This window comes from Rhineura floridana, chromosome 4 (genome assembly GCF_030035675.1).
Source record: "Rhineura floridana isolate rRhiFlo1 chromosome 4, rRhiFlo1.hap2, whole genome shotgun sequence".
NCBI lineage: Eukaryota > Metazoa > Chordata > Lepidosauria > Squamata > Rhineuridae > Rhineura > Rhineura floridana.
The window spans coordinates 126,287,299-126,306,070 of record NC_084483.1 but is presented as its reverse complement, the minus strand read 5'-3'; the positions used below and the strand labels follow the sequence as shown (position 1 = coordinate 126,306,070).

The 18,772-nt window shown below is 45.0% G+C and overlaps 1 long non-coding RNA gene across 1 annotated transcript in view; it reads left to right on the top strand.

Moving 5' to 3' along the window:
• The window catches only part of LOC133384436 (uncharacterized), a 93,396-nt gene that overhangs the window by 57,616 nt on the left and 17,008 nt on the right, over positions 1–18,772 (top strand). Inside the window, exons 3-4 of the long non-coding RNA XR_009762560.1 lie at positions 9,498–9,573; positions 18,059–18,127. This is a non-coding gene — a long non-coding RNA (uncharacterized LOC133384436). The remainder of the gene's footprint in view (positions 1–9,497; positions 9,574–18,058; positions 18,128–18,772) is intronic.

Genomic DNA, 18,772 nt, shown 5'->3' with positions numbered 1-18,772 from the left:
TGCTCCACAGGTCTATACAGTTTGCAGTTCACCCCTCAGCTCTGCTCTCCAGCCCCTGGTAACTTCAGCTTTGCCCGCCTACCATAGATAGGAAAGATAGGAATAGGTTCCTACACCACAAAAAAGAAATTTTCAGCAAACTTTTTATTCAAGACTAACAATATGCATGTCTGAAATGAAACCAGCAGGCCAGGTAAGCCTTGCATACAGGCCACTTGCAGGCTTCTTCCAGAATGCATTCCAGGGGTGCCTGCCTTGCCTTTTTTTTCTTTTATCATGTAGATCTTGCTATAGCAATCTAAAGCTTTGAGCACAGTTCTCCTCTCCATATACTTGAGCAGGCAGGCAAGGGGCAGCCACCAACATCACCCTGTGCTTGCTCTCTCTCTCTCTCTCTCTCTCTCTCTCTCTGCCATCCTCTCCTATATTCTAGCAGATGTGTCTGTAGTAAACGGTGCTTGCCGGGCACCTGAAGCACTGCTTCTGTGGAGGCACCTGCGCCACCTGCCAAGGAGCGCCATTCCAGCCAAGTGTGAGAGAGCTGCCTGCAGCTGCCACAATCCGGTAGCCAAGGAGACACATTCTGACTGTGTCAGAGTGTGCAGCCCCACACAGACACACACATCCCCCAAACCCCTAAAAAAGACTTTGTTAAAAGGAGCTTCTTTCCTGGAGGATTTGTTAAACGGAGGTATTACTGTATATAGGAACCACTGACTTTTGCATGGCTGGTATGTAGCCTTCTGTACAAAGATAAAAGTCACATCCATTGCCCTGCTGACCTTTGCCTTTGGTCCTAAACCACTCTTGGCATGTGTCCCCTGGAATGTTGCCCACAAGGGAATGTGACTTAATCCTGGCCATTCCTCTGTAGTAGCTTATCATGTGGAACCTCATTTCTTCTTTATTCCACAGCACAAGGTCCCAAATGTAGGTATGCTGAGAATGGGAAATTCTGGATGCTGTCTAATGCAGGCAATGAAGCAATCACAGCCTTATAAAGCAATCTCCATGTGTGCAACTGGATCTATAGTCAAGCTGCAAATGTTTCAAGCCAGCCTTGAATTTAATATTCTACCACATCTTCCAGTACAGAAGGGCAAGGAGGAAAGAGAAAAGGAAAAAAACTATTAATTATATAAAATGTTATTATCTACTTGTTCTGATATCAAAAAGTTTCCATTAGCATTCTGGGCAAAGATTCAAGTCACTTCATATTGCACTCAGAATGAGCTCACTCATATTCCTCTTTAATAAAACCAGCACTTGTGAATCCATTTAATTAATATAAGAAAGTGGGCTCTGAAGAAATGGATAGATATGGCAATGTTTAGAAACTCAGATTTTAATGTTTTCTGCCCTCCAAACGTTAGGATTTGGTTTTCATAGCATGGCTTACAACTTCACTGATCATTTGGATTCAGAATCCAATGGTTTATTTTTGCTTGCATCTCAGCCACACACTTTCAAGAGGGGAGAGGTGAACTGCATAAAAGATTTGTCATCAAGGAGATTAAGCCCTAAATGACTTAGCCCCCAAATATTTGAAACTACTTCCCTACAGACCTTCTCAGTTGTTAAAGATTGACAAGGGGGGTTCTCTTGGAAGTTCTGCCATCCTTGGACATTGGGAGGGGGGATCCCTTCCACAGATCCTCTCCCTACATCCTCACATCCATTGTATAGCTTTCATCATATACTGAATTCACACCTCTTTATCCTGACTTTTGATACCTGAAGGATGTATTTCACGTGAGAGTACAGACCCACCCTTTTAACTGATTTTAATATTTTTATGTAGCTGTAACCTACCCTGGGACTTTATGGTGAAGGGTTGGTAAAATGATGATGATGATGATGATGATGATTTACAAATATGTAGGTATACTCTCCAGAGTTGTACCCATTATATCAAAGTCTATGACAAACCAATAACCAGCATCTGTCCTGGAGAAACAATATTTGAACTCTGTAGTGGCTTACCACGTTTCACACTACATACAGCTTTTCCCCATATACAGGTGCTTGCTATAGGTCATGCTATCCTATCATGCCTTTAGGCTTTAGAATGACCTGGCCATTCATGGGGAACAATGGAAATTAGCAAACAGTAAGAGAGACCTGCAACTTAACACAGCCATGCATAGTGCTTGTGTTCAGGGTTCCAGTTAGCCACCCATGCTCTTTTCCATTCTGTTCTCCTTCATGCAGTTTTCCATTCCAATATCCCATAACCCCAACACACAGTGAATGTTCTGTGCTCTCTGAGCATGCTCAGCCCTCACTGGGCTGTTTAGGATCTCTCTCCTCCTTTATAGATCAATAGATAGATGGAGATGGAGATATTTCCGCAAACCTTGGAGTTCCCCCAAGCCTGCTGCTATCTCCCTCTTGTGCATGGATGGTGTCATTGTGGCTACCTAATAATCAGCACCTGGAGAATGAGTTTACTTTTAGTTTATTAGTACAAATTGTTTCTTCCTGCATCCAGGCATCTGGAGTGACCTAGAGATTCACAGACAGGTGGGAAATGAAATCAGTTTTATCTGGGGAAGCAATGCTAAAGAGCTGAAAGAGAAGAGATTTTTTCAGAAGTTTTCTTAGCTAAGATCTGTGGTGTTTTTTTAAAATTCTGGTATCTTGGAAGACTGAACTGGTGTTAATGAGAATCTGGGACTTCCTATGTGATTGCATTGCACCCAGTAGTGAATGGCAGTGTGGGACCGTAGTGCTTCTTGCAGCAGAGTCACTGCTGCTTACCAGGAGGGAGAGTGGGAGGGGCAAGACAGTGGGGAGGTTGGTGCTGTACAAGGTCACAAGCAGGAGTGCAGTTCTGGCACTGCTTGGGTGTTTACACAGCACTGACCTCTCTGAGTCCTTGCCTCTCCCACTCTTCCTCCTTGTAAGCAGCAATGACTCCACTACCAGAAATTTTGTGAAACTCTTTAAGATCATTGTCCAAACCTATCTTGAAGGCTCCAAATTTTTAAATGTTGTACATCAAAACCAAATACATGCCTGACACCTGCAAGCCAGACACCAGTGGTTCTCATCCCCATACTGATCATGCAAACATAGCAAAATCAGCATGGGAGGAACAGGAAGGCCACTTCCAGAATGTCTCTATTTTGTAGGTGGGATTCAGTTGAACATTGGCAAATTCAGGTTGTGCAATTAAGTTGAACATGGTGCTCTTGTGCAACAAACCTGTTTCCAAAAAAAATTAGATTTTTTGCAATAAGTAAAGTGATGGGGAAATTACACTGGAAAGTATGGGCTAACAATTGCTTTATGCAGTGTTGCATGCCTCCCTGCAAACAAATCAGAATGAATGCTCAATAAACAGTGGAGATCATATAACTTTCACACAAACTTTGTGCAAAGAAATCAGCATGAATGCTCAATAAGCAGGTTGTCTAGAAGTGACCAAAATATCATACAAAACCAATGGTGGTGAAAACAGTCACCTGTATCATAGATACCACTTTTTAATGAAGCATTTCTCATTTTATTTTTCAGGGTTTGGGACTGGGGAAGCTGAAATTTAGAAACAACTATACACATCCAGAGTCACAACTGTATGGATGACTGACTTTGAACACTTAGCGTGGGAGGTGCCCCTTAAATAAGATGGAAAGAGACGTTTGCTGCTCTCTGAGCTATTGTGTCAGCTTGCCTTTGCCACACAGGTTACACTTGCTTCATCGTGTTTACAACCAACCCAGCAAGATGCTGTAAATTACATTATAAAATGGGGACGGAAAGCAAGTTGAGAGGCTGGCACAGTGACAGTAAGCCCAGAAGTGAAGCTGACAGAGTAGACCTCGAATGCCCATCTGCTTTCATCTGTCTCCAGCTGTAGGGGACTCCAGGTTTGAATAACCTTTCCTTGCAGTAACCTGCAGCTAATTAGTTGCCACCATTTCAAAGTTTCACTGGCTCACTGCCCAGCATTCACAGCACTGTTCAGATAGCTAGCTCCAGCATCTCATCCAGTAGACCTTGACTGTTCTTTCACCCACAGCTAATTGACTAAAGCAGCAAAGGTGAGTTGGCTTCATTCACAGGCAGTGCAGACTCTCTGTTTAGCTCTGGTTTTGATTGTGCAAACTAAGACGGCCAACTTTTTAACCAGCTATTGTAGCTGTGCCTTTAGTGGCAGCATGATGTGCAGACATCAGCCAAAAGTGATGTGAAGCTGTGGAGGTGCTGAACCGATATCTTGGACTGGTAATGGATGAGAGCCAATTAACTGAAGATCAATCCAGCAAGACAGAAATTCTGTTGGGGGTGGGGTATTTGGCCTGGGAGATAATATTCATCCCATTCAGGACAGAGTTGCATTTGACCTAAAAGTCAGATCTACTGCTTGGGGATGCAATTAGATCTGGCCTGGTCTTTAGAGGTCCAACTGGTTTCTGTGACATGAAGCTGTAGCTGGTTCATCTCTCCTGGACAGAGATAGTCTGGCTACAGTTATCCACTCTCTGGCAACATCTTCTTTGGATTACTGCATTGTGTTTAGGGCTTGGAAATAAATCATAAAAATGTTTCAGAGATGGCAGCTCCTTCTAAGAAGATGAAGCCTGCCAAATGTCATTTAATAATAGGTTCAGGTAGTTTTGTGCTAAGCACCTACAAAGTTGGGGCATTTTAAAAAGTTTTTGCTGCCGTGCCACCTTGATATATGAGCTTAGTAGGCAGTTTCAGGCATTATTAAGGGCTATTGTAATTCACTCTATGTGGGTGTACTCTACTCTTGAAGATGGTTTGGAGACTGCCGCTGCTGCGAAACACAGAAGCCAAAGTGTTGTTGGGTTTTTCTGCATGGGACCATGTTACAACTGTCCTTGAAGTCCTACACTGGTTGCCTGCTCATCACCAATCCCAATTCAAGGTGTTAGCTTTGACACAGAAACCCCTGAATGGCTCAGGACCCAATTCCCTATAGGAGTTCCTCTCCCCATATTATCTTACCCAAACTTTAAGATCAGATGGGAGGGCAGCGGGTCATAGCTCAGTGGTAGAGCATCTAATTTTCATGCAGAAAGTCCCAGGTTCAATCTCTGGCATCTCCAAGTAGGGCTGGGAGAGACTCTTGTCTGAAACCCTGTAGAGCTGCTGCCTGTCTGCAAACAGGGAGGCTAGACTATGTTGCATCAAAGCATGTGCTGTCCCACACTTTCCAGTGCATCCTTCTGTCACTTTCAGTCTTTTCGGGGAAGAGAGTTTGTTGCGCAAAACCTCCCAATCAACTCTAATTGCACTAGCTAAATTTGCCTATATGTGAATGAATTTCATTCAAAAATAGTGACAGTCTGGAAGAGCCCTAGAATACTAGGGTTTACAATCTTAAGGATGATCACTTGGAATAAGCACCATTGAACTCAGTGGGACTCCTTTTCTGAGTCAGCATTTGTAAGATCGCACTTCATGTTGTGTAACCCAGGGAGCAAAGCAGTACAAGAAAACAAGATGTGATTATGCTTTGGACAACAGGGCATTATTGTTCTCATTTACAAGGAATACAGTTCATGAGAGGGACAAGTGGCAGCTTACCCCATTCCCAGCAGCTGTTGCCTAAATCATGGCCAGCTGAAGGGGGACAAACCTATAATGTGGAACACACAGTAATTAGAATGTGCCCTTGTTGACACTGGTGAACCTGGGCATTGATTCCTTAACTAGCACAAACCAACAACAATGATGGGGGAATAAAAGCCATATCGCTGCTAAACTAAAAGGATGAAACAAATATGAGGTCATAATGTGGTTCAAAACCCTCAGATCGAACAACAACAAAAAACCAGCTATATAAAGAATAGTGCTCTCAGTATATGAAAAGGACCTTTCCTTCAAGTAATTACAGGGGTTCAGCAATGGAGATGGAGGGATGAATTACTTGTCTGGAGGACGTCCCTTCACCTCCCCCTCTGGTACTACCTATGTCTGCTATGTTCCCTTCTGTTCCAGAAGGAACTGCAAATGCACTGAACACATGGAGCAAAGCACTCCACTCTTCACAGAGAAACACTGTCACATTATTACTTTCCCATCTGGTGGTGATGGTGGCAGTACTGATGATAATGTGTTTCTGCAGTGCTTACAGGAACTAGTCACATAGTTCACTCAACAAAATACACCCAAGAGAAAAGGAGTAGAGTGGTTGACGTTGAAGATTGTTTTGAGAATGCAGGTCTGAAGGAGTGAATTTATAATTTGTCCATTTTCATCTCGGTCTCCCTAACCCTTAAGCAAGTCTGTTCTAAGATATACTAAATGTAGCTGCCTTTGATTAATGGATGAAGGCACTAGCCGATAAAGGATGGGTGACCCACCTCCTGAAAAAAGGCTAGGGCATTTCTAGAAGGACACTCAAGGCTGGTGCAAAGACATCTTGGTCCCTGTAGCAAAGGACAAGTTGGTGCCCTCCTACTGGATAGAAGCTTACAGAACTGGTAGTTAAATCTTACTTCAATATAGATGATAGATCATGCGGAACAAAGAACTGTGTCTTCCAATAACTAGCCACCCCGCAGCATCTACTGCCTGAGGCAGCTGCTCCACTCTGCCTAATGGCAGGGCCAACGCTAAGCATAAATGATCTTTACTGAGGATGTTTTGTTAAAGACTGGGCTGCAGATCTTCACCCAAGACCATGCCTACCTTTAAAAGCTATGAAACCCTAAACCATGCAACTGCTATATCCTTCACCTACCCTTCTGCAAGTTCTGCTTTGCTCGGAGTCTTCTTTGCTAGAGGAGCCAAGACAAAAGGGTGGGCAATGGGGCCTGAACAACTGTGAGGCAGGACGTGTGGCACCTGCATCCTTTCTAAGTGCCTCAGAGCATCTTAATTCTATCTATTTATTAATTTGTTTATTTTAAAAATTATGCCATTTAATATAATAAAACTCTCTTAAAGAGGTTTACATAAAAACAGTAAAATATGTCATGCAATCAAATTTCCAAAAAAAAAAAGGGAGAAAAACCAAACAGAACTATATAGCACAAATAAAAACAAACAAATATGCCTTCTCCTAGGCAGCCTTCAGTAGCCTCCTTGCTAAATCAACTCCCAGAGTAGAACCTGTGCCAGACCAGCCCTTCTCCTCCCTGCCCCTGAAATGTCCCGTTTTGGGGGAGGTTTCTGCTGGCTACTGCTGGTGGTAGCTTCTGCCTGATCAAAGGGGAAGGCACATTGGGGTGCTTCCCTCTGATGGGGTATTCTGCTAATGATGGAGATTCCTCACAGCAGAGGCTGGTGGATCTGGGCAGGGCTGGTCAGAAGCAGGCCTCTGCCTCATCCCCTCCAGCATGGCGGACTGTGGATCTGGATGGCTCTGTCCACCACTAACGGTGCAATCCTATGCATGTTTACTTGGAAATAAGTCCTACTAAGTTCAATGGGTCTACCAAGTAAATGATTTATAGTGGGCAAATGCAGTAGGGTTTCTGCGCCTTTAATTGTTCTGCAGAAGAGAGGATTTCAGCGGGTTTCACTTGCCCCAAAAGCTACACCTGATGAAATTCCCTCTTCTACACAATGTCTAAAGGTTGCTGCCTTCTTTGTATGTGACCACGGTACTACGACTGCGTTTATAATCAAATTCTCATTGCAAAATTTCTTGCTGATTCTTCTTCTGGGAAGAATGCTTAATTCACCTTGAAATGGAAAAAAAAGTTGCAGTTATCTGATTCAGTATTAAGTAGCTTTTTTGAACAAAAAGAAAACAAAAAAGCTAGCAAGTTTTTACAAGTTTAACTGATGTGAGAAAAAGAGGTGGAAACTGCCTGAGTCAGAGGCTCTTTCACAAATTGTTTTACTTGAGCTAGGTTTAATGGCTCTACAAGACCAAACCTGTCAGAAATAAAAGAGAATTGCTTTTAACTGAATACCCGAGGCCTAAAGAGTCTTCCCCAAACCCATTCTGGGCATGGAAGAAGTTGCCTAGCCCCAGCATTTGTGTTACTGTCTTCTTCTTCTTCTTCTTCTTCTTCTTCTTCTTCGCACTCTCTCCACAGGCCTTAGGCTTTGCAGCAGGATCATTTTGTGCCTAGCCTTGTACTTATCTCCATTTAACAATGTGCACATGAATCACTCTCCCCCTGGAAGCCACAGATTATAACCTAGAACCTGGAGCTCATGCTATAAAACGCTAGAGCCAAGCTGGAGCGAGAGCTTCAAGAAACCACTAAAAGGATTAGGGGTTTGATCAGAAGGATGTTGACTGTGTGAGCCTCAAATAAAAACCACCAGAGACAACAGAGAGTATTTTTGCACATTAATGACGGGATGGGATATAGAAAAGAAATAGGCAGTGAAAAACAGGGATGAAGGGCCAGACAGAATCTAGATGATATTCTGCTACATTGTGAAAGAAAAGAGTTCAATGTGCTATCTTGCACGCTCGCGCGCTCTCTCTCTCTATATCTACATATTGAAGTAAAGGTTTATTTACTTATTTTTTGTCTTGACACACATGCAGTGAAAGGTAAAAACTACTGATATGTTGCTCTTGACTAGGTACGTGAGGGTGGTTAACCTTTGGTTGGCCACACAATTGTAGGGGACCACAGATAGCCCTTCATCTAGTCTTCCATGTATATTTCTGCTTTGTGTTGGGATCTGGAGAAACAACTTTATGATATGCAGTTTTATTTAGGTATGTCCATGCAGATGCCATGGCCCAGAGACAACAGGCTTTTGGAAGGAAGCTGGTGAGAGCTATATGAGGTCCACTGTAGTAATACAATCCTCCACGAGTACACTTGCTATAGGTGGATTCTAATAGGGATTCATTATGGCTCTTGTTAACATCTTTTGTTTGGGTTAGTGAATGAGGCCATCATTCCATCTTGGTCAACTGAAATATATATGGCCTTTGGGAAACTAATACCTATAACCATTTGACCATGTGTCAGTCATTTGCAAAATGACTGCTTCATTCAATATTAATTTCTAAATAAGGACAAGAATATATTATTTAGTCAACATCTCAATTTTTACAGTTGATTTTCAGAATTAATATTTTATGTTTTAATAAAATGGACTCCCTCTTGAGTGTTGTTTATCATGTGTATGTGGGTGCGTTTATCAAATAATGCATATAGTTTAACTTGTTGCTAATGAATTGATACTGATCAGATTTATGAGCTGGCAATGCATCAATCACTCATCATTAAACCATTCCCAACGTGAATGTTAATGCACTCTCCTCCGACTGAAGTGCAAGGCAATGTACACTTGAATCCAGATTACACATCTGACATTGATGCTTTGCCATAAAATGAGGCTTACTTTTAAAAAATTTGCATAGATGTTATTCTAGAACAATATTCATCATTTAGGCACTGCTGGGTGGGAGTCTACATTATCATCAGCACCCCTGTGACTACAGTGGAAGCAAATAGATCTTTCTCCTCTTTCAAGCAGTTCTACAGAAAGCCAAGAGCAAGGAATTGTACAGTTAAACTTATTAGTGACTCTGTCAACAGGGGAGATGCATTCAAGAAAGGAATGGAAGATGATCTTGGACACGTCGGGTATCATATCTGGCAGCTCTGCTTTGCAGTAAGTTTGAAACATTATGATCCTTCATAATGATGTGCTATTTCCTGCATTTGAATACCTGTGGTATGAGTATTGCATCTCTTCATTTTCAAATGAAGACCAGTCATTTTATAACAATACCAACAGTGCAAATGTTTACCACAAATGTTTATCACATATTCCCCAATTCTGATATGTTTTATATATCAGTTAAATGTCATGCCAGAAAATGAATCTCTGACTGAAATTTATCAATAGCAATAGGTTCATTCAAGACTAAGGCACTCCCAGTATGAATTGTGGGGTGTAGAATTAGGGGTGGATGAATCTAATAATTTTCGCTATCTCAGTTCCTCATTTTTTTCAATCTTAAATTCAGTTCTCCACATTTCCATAGCAATTTGTATGCAGTTTTGACTGCAATGCTCCCTATATAATGCATTTTGTAAGCTGTTTTCATGAACCTAATAGATGCATTTTTGTAAGCATAGTTTGGGTGAAGAACTGCATTGCAAAATTTGGATAAGTGTGAATTTTGAAGGATGGCTGTGTTTCAGTTCACTTGTTGGTTCAGGAAGTGTGAATGAGGTAGTTTCTCTTAAAAACACAAACAAATGCATTTCTCCCCCATCCTTATGCAAAATGTAACTGGAGCCTCTGGGAGGGTCTTTCTAGGGATCTTAAGAAGAACAAATCGAATTGCAAAGCCACTGTGAGCAGAAATACTAGACTAAAAAGTAGTATACTCCTGGGGACATATTGTAGGCCTGCTGATCACATCTCTGATGGTGATCTTGATATGGAGGAAGAAGTTAAGAAAGAGCCCAAACTGTAGATGTGATAATGGGTAATTTCACTTATCCTCAGTATAGTTGGATTTCTGCATTGAGCAGAGGGTTGGACTTGATGGCCTTATAGGTCCCTTCCAACTCTACTCTATGATTCTATTCTATGACTAAGTAAATATCCATTCAGTTAATGTCAAAGAGACAAGCTTTCTAAATATGATAAATTATTGTAACTTAGAATAATTAGTCATAGAACCAGGAAGAGGAGACGTGATCCTTGACTTAATATTGAGTTGTGCATATGATCTGGTTAGAGGTGTAATTATTAAGCTTGAGAAGAGTGAGAACCAATACTATCAAATTTTATTGAAATTTGTCTATGAATTCCGACACAATCATATTTAATCCCCCCCCTAATTAAGACATTAGTTTAAAAGAAGTTAAGGCAAGGTCCATGTGATGGTCTGTGCTGCCTAAGGTGGGTGAGTACCTGAGCATTTGGGTGCTTGCTCGTTTGGTCCTCTGGGTTGCTGTCTCCTGAGACAGCTGAAATCCCTGGTAAGTGCTGCAAGGACTGGGACCCCCTGCTTGACCCTGACTCCAGAGAGAGTCGTGCATCAGTTCATGGCTGGGTAAGGGGGCATTAAAGCCCGGCTGCCCTTGGGTGGCGGGTCTGCCGCCGGTGGGGTTGCCACTGAAGGGGGTCACCCCTTGGGGAGTCCCAAGGGCAAGGACGCTACCCCCTTCCATTTTTTTAGACCAATCTAGAGGAGGGCATATGGCTCATATGTAGTTCCTGTATAGGGTGAGAGACTGTGCAGTGAACTGCATGACAGGAGAAAGTTGTCAGATGCCTTCAGAGAGAGAGTCTGCAAATGGCAGAATGCTGGCCCTCCCTGGGTGTGAGACGGGGGCTGAGTAGATGTGCCCTGTGTGAAAGATATTGAGTGGGTCTCACTGTTCCCTCAATTCTCTCACAGGCTTACTGGGATAACTGGTTCAGGTAGGTTTTGTTGGTGGCCTTTTGTTGGGTCCATTTCAGGTGTTTACAAGGAGTCATTGGTGATGACATCCCAATTCGTGATCAGGAGGGAGAAGGAGGTATAGCCATGGGGAGGTAGGGAACTACTATAGAAGATGAGGGCAAGGCTGATCTACTCACGGAACCCCTCAGAACATAAGGAGCACGTTCAAGTGGTGCTGCAGTGCCTGCGGGAGAACCGCCTCTTCACCAAGCTAGAAAAATGTGCATTTGACCTCACTACCATGGATTTCCTAGGCCATCGGATCTCTCCCTCGGGTATCCAGATGGACCCAGCCAAAATTGAGACCATCCTCCAATGGGCAGCTCCTCGAAGCCACAAAGATGTGCAGCACTTCTTGGGCTTCGCCAACTATTACCACCGGTTCATCTCCCACTTCTCCAAACTAACAACACCCATATCGGACCTGCTTCAAGGCAAAGAGAAGTTTGCTTGGACGGAGGCCGCTCGACAGGCATTCCAGCGCCTCCAACAAGCCTTTACGTCTGAACCCATCCTCCAGCAACCTGACCCCACCAGACCTTACATAGTAGAGGCCGATGCATCCAATAAGGCAGTGGCAGCGGTCCTACTACAGCCGGTGGGGAACAAGCAGTCCCTGCTCCCCTGTGCGTTCCACTCCTGGAAACTCAATTCTTCGGAACAGAACTACACCATTTGGGAGAAGGAGTTACTGGCCTTAAAAGTAGCCTTTGAGACCTGGCGTCATCTCTTGGAAGGGGCACACCATCCGGTACAGGTACGAACGGACCATCGAAACCTGGAGCACCTGCAAAGCGCCCGACGGCTTAACCACCGCCAGATCCGGTGGTCCCTGTTTTTCTCCTGGTTCCAGTTCACGGTCACCTACCTCCCCGGCCGCCGAAACACACAAGCAGATGCACTCTCTTGCAAGCCGGAATACCGAGCCAAGCAGTTCGATCGCCCCCTTCACCCAATCCTCCGCCCAGAGAACTTTGCAGCTACCCACCAGCCACAACCCCTACTGGACCGGGTGCAGGAAAAGCAGCTAAAGGACCCATATGCCCTGGCACAGCAGCGAGAGCTCCAGTCAGGAACGCCCACCCTGGACAGCCCATTTTCCTTGCAAAATGGCCTCTTGTACCACCGGAACCGTTTTTACGTTCCCCCGGGAGCTCTGCGGGGAGAGGTGCTCCAACTCTGCCATGACAGCCAGACTGCAGGTCATTTTGGAACCTATAAAACCCTCCACCTGGTCATACGGGATTTCTGGTGGCCCCGGGTCCAAGTGGATGTCAAGGACTATGTAGCTGCCTGTGATACCTGCCAGCGAGCCAAGAGACACCCCGGAAAGCCATCTGGGCTCCTGCTCCCGCTGCCTACCCCCCCCCAGGGCCCTGGCGCTCGGTCTCCCTGGATTTTATCACGGACTTACCGGCCTCCAGGGGAATGACCACCATCCTCGTGGTTGTAGACCTGTTCACCAAGATGGCCCATTTCCTCCCCTGTGCCAGACTACCCTCTGCCCCAGAAACTGCTCAACTGTTTTTGACCCAGGTTTTCCGTTTGCATGGCCTCCCCGACCACCTGATATCTGACCGAGGAGCCCAGTTCACTGCCCGGTTCTGGCAGGCACTGTTTTGGGCCCTGAACGTCCAGATCCACTTGTCCTCCACCCACCACCCTCAATCAGATGGACAAACTGAATGCACCAATGCCACCGTAGAACAATACCTGCGGTGTTACACCTGTTTCCAACAGGACAATTGGGTGGATCTGTTACCTCTGGCTGAGTTCACATATAATAATTCTGTTCATGCCTCCACACGCCAGACCCCGTTCTGTGCCTCCTACGGCTACCACCCCCGGTTCTTCCCCTCAGTGCGACCCCCTTCGCTGGTCCCCGCTGCGGATGTCATGCTGCAGGAGTTGCAGGCCCTGCAGGCAGTCCTGAAGGAACAGCTGGAGCAGGCAAAGGGCTCGTATAAGCGCTTTGCGGACCGCCATCGGCAACCAGGCCCGCCGCTGAAGGTAGGGGACCGGCTATGGCTCTCGACCAAGTTCCTGCATTCGCAACGTCCGTCTCAAAAGCTGGAGGCTCGGAACGTAGGTCCCTTCCGTATCACCCAGCAGATTAACCCGGTGGCGTTCCAGCTCCAACTCCCTGCATCCTTCCGCATTCACCCTGTCTTCCATAGATCACTGCTGACTCCCGCTCTCCCACCTCACCCCTTGAGTAGTAAGCCGCGCCCCCCGCCGCCGATACAAGTCAATGGGGAAGAGGAATTCGAAGTGGCACAGATCCTGGACTCCCGGAGGCATCGTGGCCGCCTCCAGTATCTCATAGACTTGCAGGGGTACGGCCCAGAGGAACACTCATGGGAAGATGCTGCGCAGGTGCATGCCCCTCGTCTGGTCCATCGATTCCACCAGCACTACCCGGATAAGTCGGGCCCAGGTGGGAGGCGGCGGGTTGGTCGTGGGGAGGGGGATAGTGTCATGGCCCCATCAGAGGACTCATCAGACGAGGATGACTCGGGAGTAACAGCAGCAGACCCAGAAGCACCAGACTCAGAAGGAGAAATGGAGGAAACTCCTGAGAACCCAGCTCCTTCTCCCCCTCAGCTGCAGAGCACCCCAGACACAGCTGAAGCCCTTCAGCCAGATGCAGCCAGTGAACAGGATACTCCCCCCTCACCTGCAGAACGTAGACAACAGAAGGTCAGGCAGAAGAGGGGCAGGCCTGTCCACTTAAGGCCAAAACGCTGATGGCTCACACCTGCTGACAAACCTGCTCCTTAAAAGTCAAACCTTGGCTTCAGCTCGTTGCTGACTACAACGTCAGGCGTGACCACTGTGTGTCTTCCTATCCCCTGAACCTTGACTTGGACTGATCTCTCGGCAAACTAGACCCGGACCTTCACTGACGTCTCTTCTGGATTTCTGGCTTGGCACGTAAGCTTTGAACGGCCTCTGCCCTTATCTTGCTTCCTCCTTGCTAGCCTGGCAGATTTATAGCCAAGCTGCCGGCTGAGGACTTACGGCCTGGCAATTACCAAGGAATCTCCAGCCCTGCCTGCACCCCCACCGACACTGCTGTCTCAGTGAAGAGCTGACAGGCATTTTGAGGATAAAGTTGCTCACCTCCGTAGCAATCTTGATGCCCCATCCACATTGACTGTAGTCCCCAGAGAGGTGTCCAGTGCAACATCTGCTGCAACTTCTTATGATCGGTTTCAGTTGAAGCAACCTGATGATATGGTCTAGGTGCTTGCAATGATGCTGCCAGCAATGTGTCCTCTTGCCCTTCTTGGCTTATTAAAGCTTGCTGAGGGAGTTTGACTGAGTGGATCCAGGGTGTGGTCAACGTATCAATTGGTCGTTGTGGGAGGGAGTGGTTCCAGCCACCTGAAAGAGGTGGTAATCCGATGACTCCTGAAAAAGCCCACCCTGGACCCATTGGCTTGCAACAACTACCGCCCGGTCGGAAATACCCCCTTCTTAGGGAAGGTGATTGAGAGGACTGTGGCACAGCAATTGCAAGTACTCTTGAATGAAATAGATTATCTTCACCCATTCCAGTCTGGGTTCAGGCCTGGTTATGGGACTGAATCAGACTTGGTTGCCCTGATGGATGACCTTTATTAGAGAAGAACAGGGGGAGTGTGACCCTGTCATTCTTACTTGATCTCTTGGCAGCTTTTGATACTATTGACCATGGTATTCTCCTGGGCCGACTTGGTGAGATGGGTATTGGAGGCACTGTTTTACAGTGGTTCCAATCCTATCTCCAGGGTCGTTTTCAGAGAATAGCATTGGGTGATTATATTTCGGGCCCCTGGCAGTTGTGCTGTGGGGTGCCGCAGAGTACCATCTTGTTCCCCATGCTGTTTAACATCTATATGAAGCCCTTGGGAACTGTCATCAGGAGATTTGGGGTGAGGTGTCAGCAGTCCTCTGACAATACCCAGCTCTATTTCTCTGTAACATTGGGAGAGGCCGTGCAAGCCCTGGACCACTGCCTGGACTCGGTGGTGGGATGGATGAGGGTCAATAAACTGGGTCTGAATCCTAGCGAGACAGAGATGCTGTGGGTTGGTGGTTCCCAAATTCAGATAATTGGTCAGCTGCCTGCTTTGGATGGGATCGTACTCTCTCTGAAAGATCAGGTTCATAGTCAGGGGGTGCACTAGAGACCCAGGTGACCTCAGTGGCTAGGAGTGCCTTTTACCTGCAGCCGTTTCTGGACTGGGATAGCCTGACCACTGTTGTCCATGCACTGGTAACCACCAGGCTGGATTACTGTAATGCACTCTATGTGGGGCTGCCCTTGGTCCAGAAGAGGCAGTTGGTGCAAAATGCAGCGGAATGACTGGTCACTGGGACAGGGTATTGCCAACATGTCACCCTGCTGCTGAAAGAATTCCACTGGCTGCCCATTAAGCTTCTGGGCCAAGTTCAAGGTTCTGATTTTGATGTACAAAGCCCTATACAGCTGGCAACCAGGATATCTGAAAAAATGTCTTACCCCTTCTATGCCCAACAGATCACTACGCTCTGCAGGTGAGGGCCTCCTTATCAGGAGGTCTGTTCCACACAACATAGGAAACGGACTTTCAGTGTAGTGGCAGCTACCCTTTGGAATTCCCTCTCCTTAAATATTAGACAGGCACCATCTCAGTTACCTTTTCAGTGCCTACTAAAGATCTTCCTCTTTCCACAAACCTTTTAAGCAGACAGGGCTGGCTCCAAAGGGTGACCAGGTGGGGCCCTGGCCAAGGTTCGCTGCCCCGGATCACATGGTGAGCTCTTCAGAGCCCCCGCCATTGCCTTGCTTCAACCTACCTTTCTCGGCTGTTGTGTGGTTGCGCATGCAGCGCTGCCCTTAACCAAGATGGCAGCTGAGTTTACCTAAGGGGCTGAAGCCTCTGCCGCCATCTTGGCTGATGGCACACATGTGTGCTACACGTGTGCATCCCTGTCATGAGCCAAGATGGCGGCAGAGGTTTCAGCCCCTTAGGGGAACCTCATCCGCCATCTTGGTTAAGGGGAGCACTGAGCGCGCAACCACACAACAGCCAAGAAAGGTAAGCTGAAGCAAGGGAATGGCGGGGGCTCAAAAGCTCTCACCGTGCAATCCACGTCAGCAATCCTGCCGCGAATCGCGGAAGGGGAGCACCAAGGCCCGAGACAGGCTTGTGCCCAAGGGACCCGGCATGTCTGGGGCCAGCCCTGCAAGCAGAGACCTTATTCCAGTCTGCATCTGTGTAGGCATTGCTTTTTAAGATGTTTATAAACCTTTTTTTAAAAGATGTTTTTAAAGTTTTTAAAAAAATGTTTTTAAAGATGTTTTGTTTTAATATGCTTTTAAGGATTTTTTTGTTTTAATATATTTTAAAGTCTGTTTTTATGATGTTTTAAAGTATTTTTAGTGCTTTTGTTTGCCACCCTGGGTTCCTACTGGGAGGAAGGGCAGGATATAAATTTAATAAATAAAAAATAATAATAATATTTACTTAAATACATTGAGAGCAACTGGGGGCAGTAAATGACAAAGGCAACAAATGTGTACTGGAATGCTGAAGAATGGCAGGGAAATTGCATAGAAGTTAAATTAATTCTCCACATCGGCCTTCATTATCTGAGATGTTGGAGAGAGACCATATCTGAAGTATTGTTTTCAGGAAGCATATCTATGAAGCTATATCAAATCAATGTGACAAAGGATGGTGTTTTAGAGCTAATTGACAAATTACCGATGAATAAAGTCACCAGGGCAAGATGGTATTTACCCAAGAGTCCTTAATAATGTGAAATTGCTAATGTGTTGACAAAAATAGACAACTAATTGTTAAAATAAGCCTCCTTATTACCATTGGATTGGCAAGTAGCCAATGCAACACAAATTTATAAAAGAGATCCAAGAAATTACAATTCTATAGCCTAATATTGGCCTTGGGCAAATTGGAAGAAATTATTATGAAAGCTAGAGTTCACACACAGAAGAACAAGACTTGCTGAGGATGAATCATGATGGCTTCTGCAAAAAGAAATCATGTCTTAATAACCTTCTTTTTTAAAAAAATAAGAGCATTTATTTAAAGGACTGCCTCTTCCCATATGAACTTGCCTGTACACTGTGACCATCATCTGAGGCCCTTCTCTGTGTCCCACCTCCAAAAGTAGTATGGAAAGTGGTAATTAGAAAGCAGCCCATCTCTGTAATAGCTGGCTGTCTTTCAGACACTCTCTCCCCAGGGAGGCATGCCTGGTATCAACTTTACTATTATTTTGGCACTAGGGTAAGAACATTTTTATCTCCTGGGGCTTATGGGCTGTTTTAATGATATGTTACAGTTATTCAGTCTGGGCTTTAGTGGGTGTGTTTATATGCATTGATCTAATATGAGTTGATCATGTTTTCTTGTACCATCTATATATAGAACAAGGCAGATCCGATAATTGATTTTATTCTGCCCCTTTTTAGTTTTTACCTCTTTAGTCCATTTTAATATCACTCCCTATATTTCTTAATTGTATTTTATACATTTTTATCTGTTTTAATGTTTTTGTGATTTTATTGTGTATGATTTTATTGTGAGCCTCCCTGAGCGCCCTATTGTAGGGTAGAAGGGCAAGATAGAAATATTTTAAATAAAATAAATAATATATGTGTCAAGTTCTAATCACCTCATTTCAAAAAATATATCACAGCACTGGAAAAGCTACAGCAAAGAGCAACTCAGAATTATCAGAACTGAAACACCTTCGCTGTGAGGATAGGTAAGACCTCTGTGGTGTTTTTGCTTAGAAAAAGGATAACCTGAGGGGTAAGGACATTGTGGAGTTTTGTAAAATGATGAATGATTTGAAGGAAGTGGTCAGAGAGGGGTTTTTATTCTTTTTGAAGTACTTAGGAAATTGATTGGCACAGGGTTTGAAACAGACAAAAGGAACTTTTTTCGTATTTAAGATGTAATTAACTTATGGAATTCCCTGCTACAAGAAGTGTTGATGGCCACTAGCTCAGTTGGCTTTAGAGCTACATGAATTCATGAAGGATAGGTTTTTCCATGATTAGCCATGATAGCTGAATCAGGGGCCTCTGAATACTAATTGTTGGAGATACAGGACTGGGAGAGAAGGCTGTGACCATCATGTCTGGCTTGTAGGCTTGCAAGACACCTTTGGCTTGCTGCTATAAGAAACAGAAGGATGGACTAGATAAACCCTTGGTCTGATTCATCAGGGTCCTCCTTATATTCTTATACTGGGTTCTTGAGGCAAGCCACCCACACACAGAGTGCAGAACATAATTGGTTACATTTGTCAGGGTCCTTCTGAAATTTCCCACATGCATATTTAATGTTTATATACTCTTGAAGGTGTGACAGGTCAAAGGTAGTTTGTCTGATGGTCCAAGCTAAG